This window comes from Pleurodeles waltl, chromosome 4_2, assembly GCF_031143425.1.
Source record: "Pleurodeles waltl isolate 20211129_DDA chromosome 4_2, aPleWal1.hap1.20221129, whole genome shotgun sequence".
Classification (NCBI taxonomy): Eukaryota; Metazoa; Chordata; class Amphibia; order Caudata; family Salamandridae; genus Pleurodeles; species Pleurodeles waltl.
In genome coordinates this window covers 967933351-967949652 of record NC_090443.1, presented here as the reverse complement: position 1 = coordinate 967949652, position 16302 = coordinate 967933351, and the positions used below count along the sequence as shown (strand labels likewise).

General features: G+C 45.8%; 1 pseudogene; it reads right to left on the bottom strand.

Moving 5' to 3' along the window:
* Positions 1-465: 465 nt before the first annotated feature.
* Positions 466-520, bottom strand: LOC138294336 (U7 small nuclear RNA; annotated as a pseudogene).
* Positions 521-16302: the final 15782 nt, after the last annotated feature.

The window sequence follows — 16302 nt, the reverse complement described above, 5'->3', positions numbered from 1 at the left end:
CAGCACACTTTCAATTCAAAACATAGCATCAGCAAAGGCAAAAAAGTCACGGGGTAACCATGCCAAGGAGGCATTTCCCTACAGTGGGTCTCGGGTCCACTACCTCACTCTATGCATGTCTGTTTTGCTGAACATGTTAAGCACATTGTAATCATGGATTTATCCCTGGAAAGCCAACTTCTCATAAAGAATACTGGTTACCAGCAAATCTAGAATAAAAGTAACCTAGACTAAAACCTCTCGGCTTTCAAACCAAGCCAAAATTGTACAGTCTTCAGCAAAGAATGTGCTTCACTGTACCCCATTGTGTTTTACTAAACCATCTGCTAGCATAATATCAATAACAATACCAACACAACATATTTATAACCCACTTTCTATTATAAAATTGTTATGATCAGCAGTAATAAAATCTAGAATATAGGTCCTTAAAAATGCTTTAATACTATTGTTCATACATAAATAGGTGGCTTCTCTTTCAGAAAAACCTTCAAGACAAATAGTAAAGAACTGTGATTTGAACATAAGTGCTCAAATTCATAAGGGTAGAGTTAAGTAACACCCACTTCTATTAGGACTTGTTCGTTTTGTTTTGTTGTTGTTTTTTTTACCATATTCACTTCTAGTAGAATGGCAAGAAGTCAGAGATCTGAGGGTACTAACGAAAGACAGTATTGACAATTTACACATAGAAACAAAGGAAAAAAGTTGTTGGCCCTGCGAGAAAATATGTAAATATTTGTTCTGTGGCCACGCCCCACCTAAGATCTGCCGCCAGCAAACCAAACACTTAACTGGCGCAGAATGCCTCGCCATTTCTTTGTACGTCACTGGAATGAGAGGCGTGGTGTCCATGCTGGACAGGGTAAAAAAAACATAGAACAGAGCAGATATTAGCTAACAAACGGCCATCGCGGTTTGGGATCAATTGTAAGGCCTGACAAAATGAAGGTCTATAGAGTCGTCTCACGCCCAGGTCTTTTTGGAGTAGGTCTTTTTCCGCACTACTACCAGCTGCTCTTATCAGATTGTCCAGTGTCTATTCTGGACAAAACTATTCTGTTTCTTCCAGGAGTGTTCAGGGCAGCTATAAGGTGGCCTTGACCCTACGGCCCTGTCATTAAACGTTAACTGTGGTTTATCCTTGAATATTTCCACACCAATTACTATTTAAAAGAAAGGATGTCATTTCTCCATATTCTGAAGTAAGGTTTATTGCCTCTGTAACTTGCGCCAGGTCATGATGAGACCCACTGATTCATGCTGAAACGTTTAAAAACACCAGCATTATCACAGCAGGGTTGCTTCACAACATTTTACGAAACTCCATACAATTGAGTTGAATTGTGCCCTTTTGTAATTGATGTCAAAATGAATTGAAAAAACAACCTGTTTAGATAGAAGCAACTGTGTGTTTTTTAGGTCTAGCTCTATCCAAGATGTTGCAATGTAATTAAAACTCTATGGGCCATATTTATACTTTTCGACGCACAACTGCGCCAACGCAGTTGTGCGTCAAAAAAATTAACGCCGGCTAATGCCATTCTGAAGCGCCATGCGGGCGCCGTATTTATTCAATGACGTTAGCCGGCGTTCGCCGGCGCTGCGGAGTGGTGTGCGTAAAAAAAAATGACACACACCAGGCAGTGCCGGCATAGGGGAAAATGGAGCTTGGGCGTCAAAAAATGGGGCAAGTCAGGCTGAGGCAAAATTATCGCCTCAACCCAATTTGCGCCATTTGTTTTTGACGCCCAGACGCCATTAACATGACTCCTGTCTTAGCAAAGACAGGTCATGCCCCCTTGCCCAATGGCCATGCCCAGGGGACTTTTGTCCCCTGGGCATGGCCATTGGGCATAGTGGCATGTAGGGGGGCACAAATCAGGCCCCCCTATGCCACAAAAAAAAAGAAAAAAAATACTTACCAGCACTTACCTTAATGTCCCAGGGGTGGGTCCCTCCATCCTTGGGCGTCCTCCTGGGGTGGGCAAGGGTGGCAGGGGGTGTCCCTAGGGGCATGGGAGGGCACCTCTGGGCTCCTTCCAAGCCCACAGGTCCCTTAATGCCTGCCCTGAGCAGGCATTAAAAAATGGCACTAACGTGGCTAGACGTAATTTTTTTTGACCCGCCCACTCCTGTGCGTCATTTTTGCACGGGAGTGTAAATAAGGCGCACAGGCCTGGGAGTAATTTTTTAGACGGGAACGCCTACCTTGCATATCATTAACGCAAGGTAGGTGTCCACGCTAAAAAATTACGCAAACTCCATGAACTTTGGCGCTAGACGCGTCTAACGCCAAAGTATAAATATGGAGTTCGTTTTGCGTCGAATTTGCGTAAAAAAAAACGACACAAATCCTGCGCAAACAGAGTATGAATATGGCCCTATGTGTAATATACTTTACTTGTAGGGGCTGGGCCAGCTCTCTTCATTCATTGGTCTCTTGCATGGGACAGAGGTTCAACCCACTTCAGCCATTAGCTAAATTCCCTGTGAGTGATGGCATTCCACTTTCTCATTCTGCTTTCTCACAAGGAGTGAATTTGCATTAAAAAAACATGTCTCAGGCCTGACATTGCAGCCTGTCGTGCAGTATTAAACGGCCCTTTCAACCAGGCAGAAATAAATCTTTTGCCGTGCCTCAACCTTCCCTTTAAAAAAATTATAAGTTACCCCTATGGTACGCCCTGGAGGCTCCTGGGGCAGGTACATAGTAGTTAAAAAATGGGACATGTATATTGAATGTTTTACATTTCCTTGCAGGGAAAACCTCCCATTGTAGTTTCTCACTGTCACAAGGTTAGACTCCCATAGACTAACACTGTTTACCTTAATACAGTTAATAGGTTCTAAATTGAGTTAGGAAACAGCTACAAAATACGCATTTCTCTCATTTTAATTGTAATTTAAAATCATCTTTCATGGTAACGCCAGATTTTAAATTATTATTTTAGGAATGCCACTTTCAGAAAGTTGTAATTTTCCTACCTAGGCCAAATGTGCCTGTGTCCAGGGTCACCAGACTGTATTCCCCAGGTGGCATTTCCCTGCCTAACGTTTCCAGGGCCTTTCTATGGGTGGCTATTCCTCTTGGGCTGGTGCTTCCTCTTCCACTGGGAAATGTGTACTGGGGCCCGATAGTGGGGAAAAAGGCTTGGGTGTGGAGGGCAATAGGTCTTCCTGTCAGAACAGCTGGGGAGGAGTGGTGTGCTACCCTGTCTACACTTCAAAGTGACCTGCCCCTGCACAAAAAAGGAACCTGACACTTACTGATACTATTTTTTCTTGATTTGTTTCAGTAATGTCGAAGTATGGATCTTTCATTTTTTTAAATGTTATTCTGCACCTCTCTCTGGCTACAACGCATGGCTAAGATTTTCCCAATCTCAAAGCAGGCTCATTTATGCAGGGCTTCCTTTGTAGCTTCTGTATTAAAGTTTATTATTTTAACCCATCTCTCTCTCTCTCTGGTTTTAGCCCCATCAGAAGGATATGGCCTGAGTCTTCATGGTTACTTAATAGGTGCTTTTGTAACAGTTTGTTCTCTTTGTGGGTGTCTTCTTGTTTTATTTCCTTTTCAGTCCCCAGATGTGACTTGTTCTCTTCCCCCACAGTACTGTGTTCATTGTGCCCACACATTTAATACAATTGTTGGACACTATTTTTGATTCAGATAACAATTGTATATGTTGATGGAAGAAGAAAGTGTAATCACATGGTGTTGGGTGTTGCATTTTCCAAATACATCTTAGGATGAAATAGTTCTAAAATATGGCTATGTCAGCCATGGTTTTGTCTATAGTGCCTTCCAGAGTTTTTCTCTCCAGTATGGGTTAATGTCATTTTAAAGTCCCTCTAGTTATATATATGTGGCACTGTAGGAAGCTGGTCTGGTGTGTGGTGGGTATCCAAGGTACATACACCTTATACCAGATCCAGGTATCCCCTCTTAGTGAAGTGTAGGCAGTGTCTAGAAGCCAGGCTCTGTAGAGGTAGCTCTGGATGAGAAGCCAAGGCTTATCTAGGAGACATGGAAAGTTCATGCAAAACCACTGTAGTCACACAGGACTTAAGCACATGAAAGAAAACACTCAGGGCCATATTTATACTTTTCGACACACAACTACGCCAACGCAGTTGTGCGTCAAAAAATCTAACGCCGGCTAACGCCATTCTGAAGCGCCATGTGGGCGCCGTATTTATTCAATGACGTTAGCTGACGTTAGCCGGCGTTAGCCGGCGGAGCTGCCTGGTGTGTGTGAAAAAAAATGACGTACACCAGGCAGCGCCGGCGTAGGGGAATATGGAGCTTGGGCGCTAAAAAATGGGGCACGTCAGGCTGAGGCAAAATTTTCGCCTCAACCCGATTTGCGCCATTTTTTTAAACTCCCAACCCCCATTGAAATGACTCCTGTCTTAGCAAAGACAGGAGTCATGCCTCCTTGCCCAATGGCCATGCCCAGGGGACTTCTGTCCCCTGGGCATGGTCATTGGGCATAGTGGCATGTAGGGGGGCACAAATCAGGCCCCCCTATGCCACAAAAAAAATAATAATAATTACTTACCTGAACTTACCTTATGTTCCCTGGGATGGGTCCCTCCATCCTTAGGCGTCCTCCTGGGGTGGGCAAGGGTGACAAGGGGGGTCCCTGGGGGCATGGGAGGGCACCTCTGGGCTCCTTCCGAGCCCACAGGTCCCTTAACGCCTGTCCTGACCAGGCGCTAAAAACCGACGCAAAAGCGGCTGGACGCCATTTTTTTTGACCCGCCCACTCCCGGACGTGATTTTTGCCCAGGAGTGTAAATACGGCGCACATGCCTCGGAGTCAATTTTTTAGACGGGAACGCCTACCTTGCATATCATTAACGCAAAGTAGGTGTCCACGCTAAAAAGTGACACAAACTCCATGGACTTTGGCGCTAGACGCGTCTAACGCCAGAGTATAAATATGGATTCGTTTTGAGTCGAATTTGCGTTAAAAAAAACGACGCAAATCTGGCGCAAACGGAGTATAAATATGCCCCTCAGTTGTACAAAACTAAAGGTACTTTATTTTTGGTTACAGAATACCACAAAATAATAGAAGGGCAACCCTCCAGTAGGAGGTAAGTAATACACTAAGGGCCATATTTATACTTTTTGACGCAAAACTGCGCTAACGCAGTGTTGCGTAAAAAAAATTTGCGCCAGCTAACGCCATTCTGAAGCGCCATGCGGGCGCCGTATTTAATCAATGACGTTAGCCGGCGTTAGCCGCCGGCGCTGCCTGGTGTGCGTTGAAAAAAACGACGTACACCAGGCAGCGCCGGCGTAGGTGGATATGGGGCTTGGGCGTCAAGAAATGGGGCAAGTCAAGTTGAGGCAATTTTTTCACCTCAACCCGATTTGCGCCATTTCTTTTCACTCCCAACCCCCATAGAAATGGCTCCTGTCTTAGCAAAGACAGGAGTCATGCCCCCTTGCCCAATGGCCATGCCCAGGGGACTTCTGTCCCCTGGGCATGTTCATTGGGCAAAGTGGCATGTAGGGGGGCACAAATCAGGCCCCCCTACGCCACCCAAAAAAAAGATAAAAAAACACTTACCTGAACTTACCTTAATGTCCCTGGGATGGGTCCCTCCAGCCTTGGGTGTCCTCCTGGGGTGGGCAAGGGTGACAGGGGGTGTCCCTGGGGGCATGGGAGGGCACCTCTGGGCTCCTTCAGAGCCCACAGGTCCCTTAACGCCTGCCTTTTGCAGGCGCTAAAAAACGGCGCAAAAGCGGGCGTACGTCATTTTTTTTGACCGCCCACTCCCGGGCGTGAATTTTGCCCGGGAGTATAAATCCGACGCACATGCCTCGGAGTCGATTTTTTAGACGTGAACGCCTACCTTGCATCTCATTAACGCAAAGTAGGTGTCCACGCAAAAAAATGACGCAAACTCCATGGACTTTGGTGCTAGACACGTCTAACGCCAAAGTATAAATATGGAGTTAGTTTTGCGTCGGAATTGCGTAAAAAAAACCGACGCAATTCCGGCGCAAACGGAGTATAAATATGCCCCTAATTATATACACTAGTAAACAGTAATAGGCATAGAAAAGGTAAGAAAACGGTGCAAATGTTGATAACCAGTAGTGACCCTAAGGGGAGCCCAAACCATTTCCAAATAAAATGGAATGTGAGCACAGGACGCCCACCTAGGTATGTGGAATGTGTAGAGGGGAGCTGGGAGTACTAGAAAACCACAGAGGTAAGTAACACAGTACCCCCAAGAGACCAGGAAAGAAGGAGTAAATCAATGGATTTTCCTCAAACCACCCAAAAGGAAGGAAAAGAAAAAAAGAAGACACCCATAAAAGACTGCAAGAAACCAGCGGTGGTTTCCAGGAGAAGAAGACCTGTAGAGAGAGAGGACCAAGTCCAAAAGTCACAATGGAGTCCAGGAGGAGTAGGAGCTACTACCCACCTAGCTGTACTTGCAGGAGTTGGTCAACTGTGAGGAAGGACAGGCCAGACTGATGGATGCAGAAGATGCCCCACGCTGAAGTGTAGATTGCAGACAGATGTTAGTCGAGGAATTCCATCAACAAGCTTTGGTGAAGGCAAATTTGTGGTTAGTGGGAAAGTGGTGCTGCCCTCGGAACAGCAAGGGCCAGGAGGACTCAACCCAGAAGGGGAAGTCAGAGGGGGCCCTCAGTGACAGAGAGAGCCCACAGGAGTAGAGGCAGCACCCACCGGAGTCCCACAGGACGGGGACACAGAAGTCACAGAAGGAGCCCACGCAGAACTACAGAAAGGGATCCCGCGCCGCAGGAGAACCACTCAGAGGGCTGTGCATCGCAGGAAGGAGTGCTGGGAACTAGAGCTACATATCACCTGAAGATCCCTTGGAGGAGATGCAAAGAAGCAGTGGCAGCTGTAAGAGACTCAGTGAAAGGGAGTCCTGTCCTGCGTGGGAAGGCAAAAACTTACCTCTACCAAAGTTGGATAGCTAGTAGAGAGGACTAAGAGCACTACTCCGGACCACCACCTGTGATGCAGGATCCACGCAGCTCAGGAGGAAAGGAGATCCACGCAGCCGGTTGTCATTGCAACAGGTGCCTGCGGATGCAGGGGAGTGACTCCTTCACTCCAAGGGAGATTCCTTTTTTGTCCTAGTGCAGACTGAAAACACGCTGCACTCAGTGGATGCAGAGCCTGTGGACATGTTGCAGTTGCTGGCAGGAGCCCTGGAAACAATGTTGTAGAAGAGGTCTTCTTCTTGGAGGCAGGTTGTCGGGTCCTGGAGGTTGCAGTTGCAGTTCTGAAGGCCAGAAGCCGAAGTGGAGGTTGCAGAGGAGTCCTACTGGAATCTTGCAAGCTGAAGCTGAGGACCCACGCAAGAGAGAGACCCTACATAGCCCTGAAAGGGGGATTGGTTACCTAGCCAGATAAGCACCTATCAGAAGGGGGCTCTGACGTCAGCTGCCTGACCTGGCCACTCAGGTGCTCCCGAGTTCCCTGACAACCTTGGAAACAAGATGGCAGAACCCATGGACCCTCTGGAGCAGAACTGAGCATGGGCAGGGGAGTGATTACTCCTCTTTCCATTGTCCAGTTTCGTGCCAGACCAGGGACTGGGGGTCCCTGAACTGGTGGGCACGTGTTTATGCACGGACGGCACCAAATGTGCCCTTCAACGCATACAAGTGGCTTTGGGAGGCTACCCCTCCCAAGCCAGTAAAACCTATTTACAAAGGGAGAGGGTGTTACCTTCCTCTCCCAAAGGAAATCCTTCGTTCTGCCTTCTTGGGTTTGATCAAATAAAGCAGCAGGAGAGCAGAAACCAGTCTGAGCGGTAGCAGCAGCAGCAGCTTGTACTGCCCGGAAAACCATGTAAAACTAGTGGTAGCAATTCGGGGGGTCCTCTTAGGAGCCTCCAGAGTGCATGGAATCATACTTCGAATACTTGCAACAGTATTGGTGTATGATTTTGACATGTTTGATACCAAACATGCCCAGGTTCGGAGTTACTATTATGTAGCTGGACATAGGTGGTGACCTATGTCCAGTACATGCGTAACATGGCATCCCCGCACTCCCAAAGTCCAGGAAAATGGGCCTGAAGGTTGAGGGGGCATCTCTACTAATGCACGGGTGCCGTCACACACAGGTACCTGCATTCTACCCTCTGGGCTGAGAGGGCCTACCATAGGGGTGACTTATAGCGAACTGGTGCAGTGACCTGTAGCGAAAACGGGTGCATACACCTGTTTCAAGCAGACTGCATTGGCAGGCCTGCAGAACCCTTTGCATGGGTTCCCTGTGGGTGGCAGAATAACTGCTGTAGCCCATAGTGATCCCCTGCTACCCCAATGCCCTATACCATATACTAAAGACTTACATGGGGGGACCAGTATGCCAACTTTGGGAGGAAAAATGTACAGTTACCAAGTTAGAAGGGAGAGAGCATAATCACTGGGGTCCTGGTTAGCAGGATCCCAATGAACACAGTCAAACACACTAATAACAGGCAGAATAATGGGGGTTACCATGCTAGAAAGAGGCTACTTTCCTACAGGTACTTTCACTGTCACTGGGAAGAGGTTGATAAAAAGAGATGCCCAAATCAGCATGAGCCTTTGTGGCCAGCTCGTCTCGATCTTCCTTTGCAGATCTCAACCTTGCATTTTTTATTATCAGCTTGCCCTCTTGCCTTGGTGGAAGATTTAGGCTAATGATATCATCAACTCCCACAACCAACATGGATTTGTTGGCTATTCCTTCCATGCCAACTTACCATTCTGCATACTTGACCAGATCAAACCACTTAATGAGACGGAGAAGCTGCCTTGAGCTTTGTGTAAAAATTTTAAAACTTGGGCTCATCTTTATGAAGAAAGTGTTGTAGAAAGCACCATTTATGCCATTTTTCCAAGTTTTCTTAGGGAGCGTCCTCCCTAGTCTCCCCTTGCATTGGTGAGGTTCGCTCACATGCAGCATATGGGGACTGGTGTGATAAAATCTGCCAGGACTGCTTTGGGTTTCCAGTCGGGCCCAACCTACTGGACTCGTCATGTAGCAGCCCCTTCCTAGGGGCATTGCCTACACCCACTCAACAAACATCCAACCCAGATGTCACCAGCCAGGTGATCCTGTCAATAAAAGGCCCTGGGTGTGGGAGTTCATGGTCACTTAAGTGCCCATACTGCTTGCGTATGTGTGGTCTGTTTCATTAGCATGTGCGTCTCGGGTCCACTACCTCACTCTATGCATGTCTATTTTGCTGAACATGTTAAGCACATTGTAATCATGTATTTATCCCTGGAAAGCCAACTTCTCATAAAGAATACAGGTTGCCAGCAAATCTAGAATAAAAGTAACCTAGACTAAAACCTCTCTGCTTTCAAACCAAGCCACAATTTTATAGGGTTCAGCAAAGAATGTGCTTCACTGTATCCCATTATGTTTTACTAAACCATCGGCTGGCATAATATCATAAGATACTAATAACAATTCCAACAAAACATATTTATAACCCACTTTCTATTATAAAATCATTATGATCAGCAGTAACCAAATATAAAACATAGATCCTTAAAAATGCTTTAATACTATTGTTCATACATAAATAGGTGGCTCCTGTTTCAGAAAAACCTTCTAGACAAATAGTAAAGAACAGTGATTTGAATACAAGTGCTTAAATTCATAAGGGTAGAGTTAAGTAACACCCACTTCTATTAGGACTTGTTCGTTTTTTTTATTTATTTTTATTTTTACCATATTCACTTCTAGTAGAATGGCAAGAAGTCAGAGATCTGAGGGTACTAACGAATGACAATATTGACAATTTAACACATAGAAACAAAGGAAAAAGGTTGTTGGCCCTGCGAGAAAATATGCAAATATTTGTTCTGTGGCCACGCCCCACCAAAGATCTGCCGCCAGCAAACCAAATGCTTAACTGGCGCAGAATGCCTCGCCATTTCTTTGTACGTTTGTACTTTGGACAGGGTTAAAAAACGTAGAACAGAGCAGATATTAGCTAACAAATGGCTATCACGGTTTGGGATCAATTGTAAGGCCTGACAAAATGAAGGTCTATAGAGTCGTTTCACGCCCAGGTCTTTTTGGAGTAGGTCTTTTTCCGCACTACTACCAGCTGCTCTTATCAGATTGTCCAGATTCTATTCTGGACAAAACTATTCTGTTATTTCCAGGAGTGTTCAGGGCAGCTATAAGGTGGCCTTGACCCTACGGCCCTGTCATTAAACGTTAACTGTGGTTTATCCTTGAATATTTCCACACCAATTACTATTTAAAAGAAAGGATGTAATTTCTCCGTATTCTGAAGTAAGGTTTATTGCCTCTGTAACTTGCGCCAGGTCATGATGAGACCCACTGATTCATGCTGAAACGTTTAAAAACACCAGCATTATCACAGCAGGGCTGCTTCACAACATTTTACGAAACTCCATTCAATTGAGTTGAATTGCGCCCTTTTGTAATTGATGTGAAAATGAATTGAAAAAACAACCTGTTTAGATAGAAGCAACTGTGTGTTTTTTAGGTCTAGCTCTATCCAAGATGTTGCAATGTAATTAAAACTCTATGGGGCATATTTATACTACGTTTGCGCTGAATGTGCGTCAAAAATTTTGACGCACAATCAGCGCAAACGTTGCCCCATATTTAAACCCTGACGCCCAAGTCCGCGCAAGGGAAAAATCCGCAATGTGCGCCATTTTCTGGATGCGGCAACCCGCCCTGCGTTAATGATATGCACGGTAGGCGTTCCCGTCCAAAAAACGACGCACACAGCCGTGCGCCGTATTTATGCTTCTGGGCAAAAAGGATTCTCGGCCGGGAGGCGGCGCAAAAAAATGACGCAAAGCCCGATTTGCGTCAAAATTTAACGCCTGGCTCAGGGCAGGCGTTAAAATGGGGCAAACACACCTGTATTTAATCAGAACACACAGAACAAACAACAGAGCAGCAGAGCAGCAACAGGGAGACATGGAGGTGATTTTCATTCAGCGTGCACGTCGACGCATAGCCCTGCAGCAACAACAGCAGCTACAACAACAACAGCAGGGACCCCAAAGGCAGCGCAGAAGGCAGGAGAGGATATTCCGCCCAAGAACAACCCTGCATGGCCTCAGGGAACACAACATCATCCAGAGGTACCGGTTGAACTGGCAGGCCATTCAGCAGCTGCTGAGAAATATTGAACAGCAGTTGGCCCCCACTTTGGTGACATCCCACACCATCCCAACAGAAACAAAGCTGCTTGCCGTACTTCACCTGCTGGCAAGTGGCTCGTTTCAGACAACTGGTGCCCTGGTTGGTGGAATATCACAACCATCATTCTCCGCATTCCTACCAAAAGTACTGGATGCCATCATTTGCCTGACACCCCTCCACATCTGCTTCCCTAACACACTGCAGAAGCAGCAGGAAACAAATCAGGGGTTCTACGCCATCAGTGGCTTCCCACACGTCCTTGGTGCAATCGACTGCACACACGTACGCCTTGTGCCACCTGCTGCAACAGAACACCTCTACCGCAACAGGAAGCACACACATTCAATCAATGTGCAGGCCATAGTCGATCACCAAGGATTGATCAGCAACATTGTGGCTAAATATCCTGGGAGTGTACATGACGCATTCATCTTCCGTCACTCTACCATCAACCAACACTTCCAGGATGGACGGTATGGCAATGGACTACTTGTTGGTAAGTACAAAAATCCAACTTATATACACACTGCACAGCAACCCTCTAGGACACACAACACATACACCACAATAGCAACACCTAGCCAGGAACACACTGAGGTCCTGACATCACTAGCCATGTTTCTGAAGTCACCATTGAAGTCACTCCTGTACGTGAAAAAATTATGACGCCCATGCTGTATACGTGGAAATTTGACGCAACATGGACAATATGGTGGACATGTCATGTACCTTATCAAATTATTAATTTTCATATCATATTTTTTGACTCTGCATTCTGTGCACTCCTGTACGTGAAAAAATTATGACGCCCATGCTGTATGCGTGGAAATTTGACGCAACATGGACAATATGGTGGACATGTCATGTACCTTATTAATTTATTAATTTTCATATCATATTTTTTGACTCTGCATTCTGTGCACTCCTGTACGTGAAAAAATTATGACGCCCATGCTGTATGCGTGGAAATTTGACGCAACATGGACAATATGGTGGACATATCATGTACCTTATTAATTTATTAATTCTACACTAGAACTGTAAACTCAGCCTCACAATAATGTAAGGGAACAATGAAGAAATTAATTTTGACTCTGCATTATGTGCAATGTTATGCGTCAAAAAATATGACGCACAATGTGTATGCGTGAAAATATGACGCATAACGGGAAAATAAAAACGGCGGCCATTTTATGCAGGAAGTGATGTAATAGGATATCCTGTTTACAAAATCAGTACTGGGAGTTAACTTTCACTTTCACTTTGCAGTCTCAGATTTATCTAGACTGTGTGGTTGTGTGAAAAGTGTAGTCCTGTGTTTAACTGCTTTTGTGTCCTGTGTACCTTGTATTTTGTCTTTTTGTGATCCTAGTCTTGTTGTCTAATATTGTCTCAGTCTGTTTAGTGTACTTTTGTCCAATCCTGTATTTGTTTGTATTGTCTGTGGGAGTCTGTTCTGGGTAGTTTAACTTTGGGGTTAGTTGGGCTATTTTTCTTAAGTTTTCTTTTCCCTTCACTACTCTACCTTTCCCCATTTCACACTTTTACTTGTTTATCTCATTTAACTCCTTTAAATTAGTTAATATGTCAGGTAGGCTTCGGCTTGCCAGGATGGGTGAGGAGGAATTGGGGGGATTCATTTGGCTCGTTTGCCATTTCCTCCCACTCATGCTGGAGGCTGGGGGCCGTGTGATACAGGGGTATCACACGGAGGCACGTAAAGTCCGGTGGGGGAAGGTGCGCCATCACCTGGTCCGGGTGTACGGGAGCATGAGGAATGAGCATCAACTAAAGCACCGCTGGGCTGATCTCATATCCAGGGAGCAGGACCTGCTGGACCACCTGGGAATCAGGATTGGTGGCCATGTTGGTGAGTACAAATCAATTACATGTGAATAAAAGAAATCTGTGTGGGGACATGTGATGATTGTTAGCCAATCTGCTAGATAAGTAGCTGATTGTGTGTAATGCTAGGGAAACCTAGGCCCATATTTATACTTTTTTAGCACTGAATTTGCGCCGCTTTTTGACGCAAAAACGGCGCAAACTTACGAAATACAATTGTATTTTGCAAGTTTGCACCGTTTCTGCGTCAAAAAATGACGCAAATGCGGCTCTAAAAAAGTATAAATATGGGCCCTAATGTGTATTTGTTGCACAATGTGTAGGAAGACCAATGCTAGCAGTCAGATGGCTCATGTTTTCAACACATACCGGATGCCTGTAGCTGTATGTAATGTAGTGTTGCCTTTGTGTCAGACAAGCGACACGTTAATGCCTCTATTTGAACTCTACAGGTCATATTGGCCAGTGAGAAAGTCATGTAGAAACAACATACCTACATATGTTGACGCCATAGCTAGACAGAAAATTGTAAACCCATGATGATGCTATAAATGTGTGGTGCCTTCACGTCACATGAAGTTAGCTATGTTGTCCACACATATGTCACATGTGTGTCTGGTTGCTGTGTTTTGAAAATGTCCACCTAGCCTGTTTGATTGTGAGGGGTCATGCAGTCCTCAAGTAACCAGCTTTTGGATGTCTCTCTGGGATGCACATGATGAGATGTATGCAAGCCATTATTGTTGGGGCATACTAATGGAGGGGTATCTTTGACAACACCTGACTGTCCTGGCCACTGCATGTGTGTAGTAGGGTGTGTAACTGTAGCAGGAGACTCATCCAATGTTAATGTTGAATAAAAATTCATCCATGCAGTATGAGCATGTGGGAAAGTGTATCATTACCATGTCATATTCACACAGTGTCATAGTAACTGCAATTATTTGTCAGTGCACCGAGTCTGAGTATATTCTTCCTTTCATGCTTTACAGGTGGACCAGCACCGTACACCGTGGGAGAGGTGGCACATTTTGAGGACCCCGATACCTACAGTGAGTGTGGCCTGAGTGCTATATTTATTGTTTGCTAGTGATGCATGATGGACTACTGTGTGTTCAACAGAATTCATGATTTGATGCGCTGGCCGTTCATTGGCATTGTTGCTCTAGTGGGATTTCAAATATCACTTCTGTTTCTGTAGACCAATACTTAGACATCTCTCAGATTTAGGGGCTGTAGGTCATTCCAGTTGGGCCGCTATGGGGAATGGGGTGAGTCATGTGGAATACACTGGTTAATGTAAGAGTTGCTCGGGGACTTGGCTTGAACTGAGTCTGCATATCAGACTGACATTCTCCCAGATAGCTTTGGCAAATGGCTTGTATGAAATGTGCAGTTTCCTAGTTGAGGATGCACTGCGTACACTGTCGGTTGGATCTTCCGGGGGCATGTACTTCCACTAGTTGAACTAGAAGTGTGTGTGACTAGAGTGCAATGGCCTAGGTGTTCAGTCGACTCATGATCATGGGTGTTCTTGCTCCTCTGTGTGTGTTGTAAAACATGCCTCAATGATAGTATGTGATGTTGGCCTGAGTCAGAGCATTTTGACATGTGTGGACCTTGGATATGACAATGTTTGGCTGACTCCAACGTGTTGCTAGCCCTTCATTGGTGTTGTGTGTGAAGGCACATACTTGTTGACCTTTCTATACACTCCTGGGTGTGCATTGAACCTGGGATTGTTGGTTGTTCTTCCCACCCCACCCTCAAAGACTGCCATGTGATTGGGGATAGGGTACCTAGGACTGTAGCAACCAGTATGTTACACGTACTTGTGACCTTTTGCAACTTTGTTTGGAACCTAGGGCCAGATGTAGCAAACAGTTTTCAAGTTGCAAATGGCAAATATCGCCCTTTGCGAGTGGCAAACGTCTGTTTGCTATGCAGAAATGCATTTTGTGAGTCGGAACCGACTCGCAAAATGCATTTCCGACTCGCAAATAGGAAGGGGTGTTCCCTTCCTAATTGCGACTCGCAGTGGTATGCAATTCCATTTGCGACCGAGTACGTGGTCGCAAAGGGAGTGGCAGTTACCATCCACTTGAAGTGGATGGTAACCCACTCGCAAACTGGAAGGGGCCCCGATAGGACCCCGTCCCCTTTGTGAGTGGACCCAAAAATATTTTGGCAGAGCAGGCAGTGGTCCAAGGGACCACTACCTGCCCTGAAAAAATCCGAAAATAAAGGTTTTGGTTTATTTTTCTAAGTGCAGCTCGTTTTCCTTTAAGGAAAACGGGCTACACTTGGGGACAAAAACACGTGCTTTATTTAAAAGCAGTCACAGACATGGAGGTCTGCTGTTCCCAGCAGGCCTCTATCCCCGTGAGTGCCCATAGTCGCTAAGGGGGCGCAAATTGGGACCCACCTCATTGATATTAATGAGGTGGGTCTTTGCGACCCCATAGCGACTCGCAGAGGGTGTCGGAGACACCGTTCTGCATAGCAAATTGAAAGTCGCAATTTTCTGTCTTCCTACATCTGGCCCCTAGTGTACACATTCGGTTATGGCCCATGGGTTCAATATTAGCAAACCACAAATTACAAATGGCATTGAGTGAGGGTTGTGATAGTTATCACATAGAGTGACATATGTAGTGAAGTCAGTATGCGGAAGAGGTTCAGCCATAATGTCAGATGCATTAGGCATTATTTGGATGAGTAGTTTAGGCTGATGTCATCCATCATGTAGAGACATGGATATGCTAGGTGTGAGATGCCCTTATGTATGCAGGCTTCACATGTACTTCCTCTGAGACTTTAAGTGAACTATGTTGTGACAATTGCTGCAACAAATACATTACAAGTAATGTACAAATAACCCATTGTGCTACTCCACCCAATGCAATTCCAAAGGTAAATATTTGCCATTTCTCTTCACAGCTGCAAACATGAGTGCCGCAGATAGACACCAAATTGAGAGGCGTGCCATGCGATACAGGCACATCCTGCAGGTGCAGTCAGGGTACCGGAGGATGGCCCGAAAATATCAATCAGATCGGGCCTCCGGGGCATGGTGGGCCTCACCACAGGGTGGGCCTACATTGCCCACAACAGCCACCAACACCACATCCACCAGGTCTCCCCAAGTGGCCCCAGCAATGTCGGGCACAGTTGACCCTGGCTCCTCATCCAGACCTGGACCCAGCCATGTTCAACAACCAGGACAGTCCAGTGGGCATTCAACTGCTGG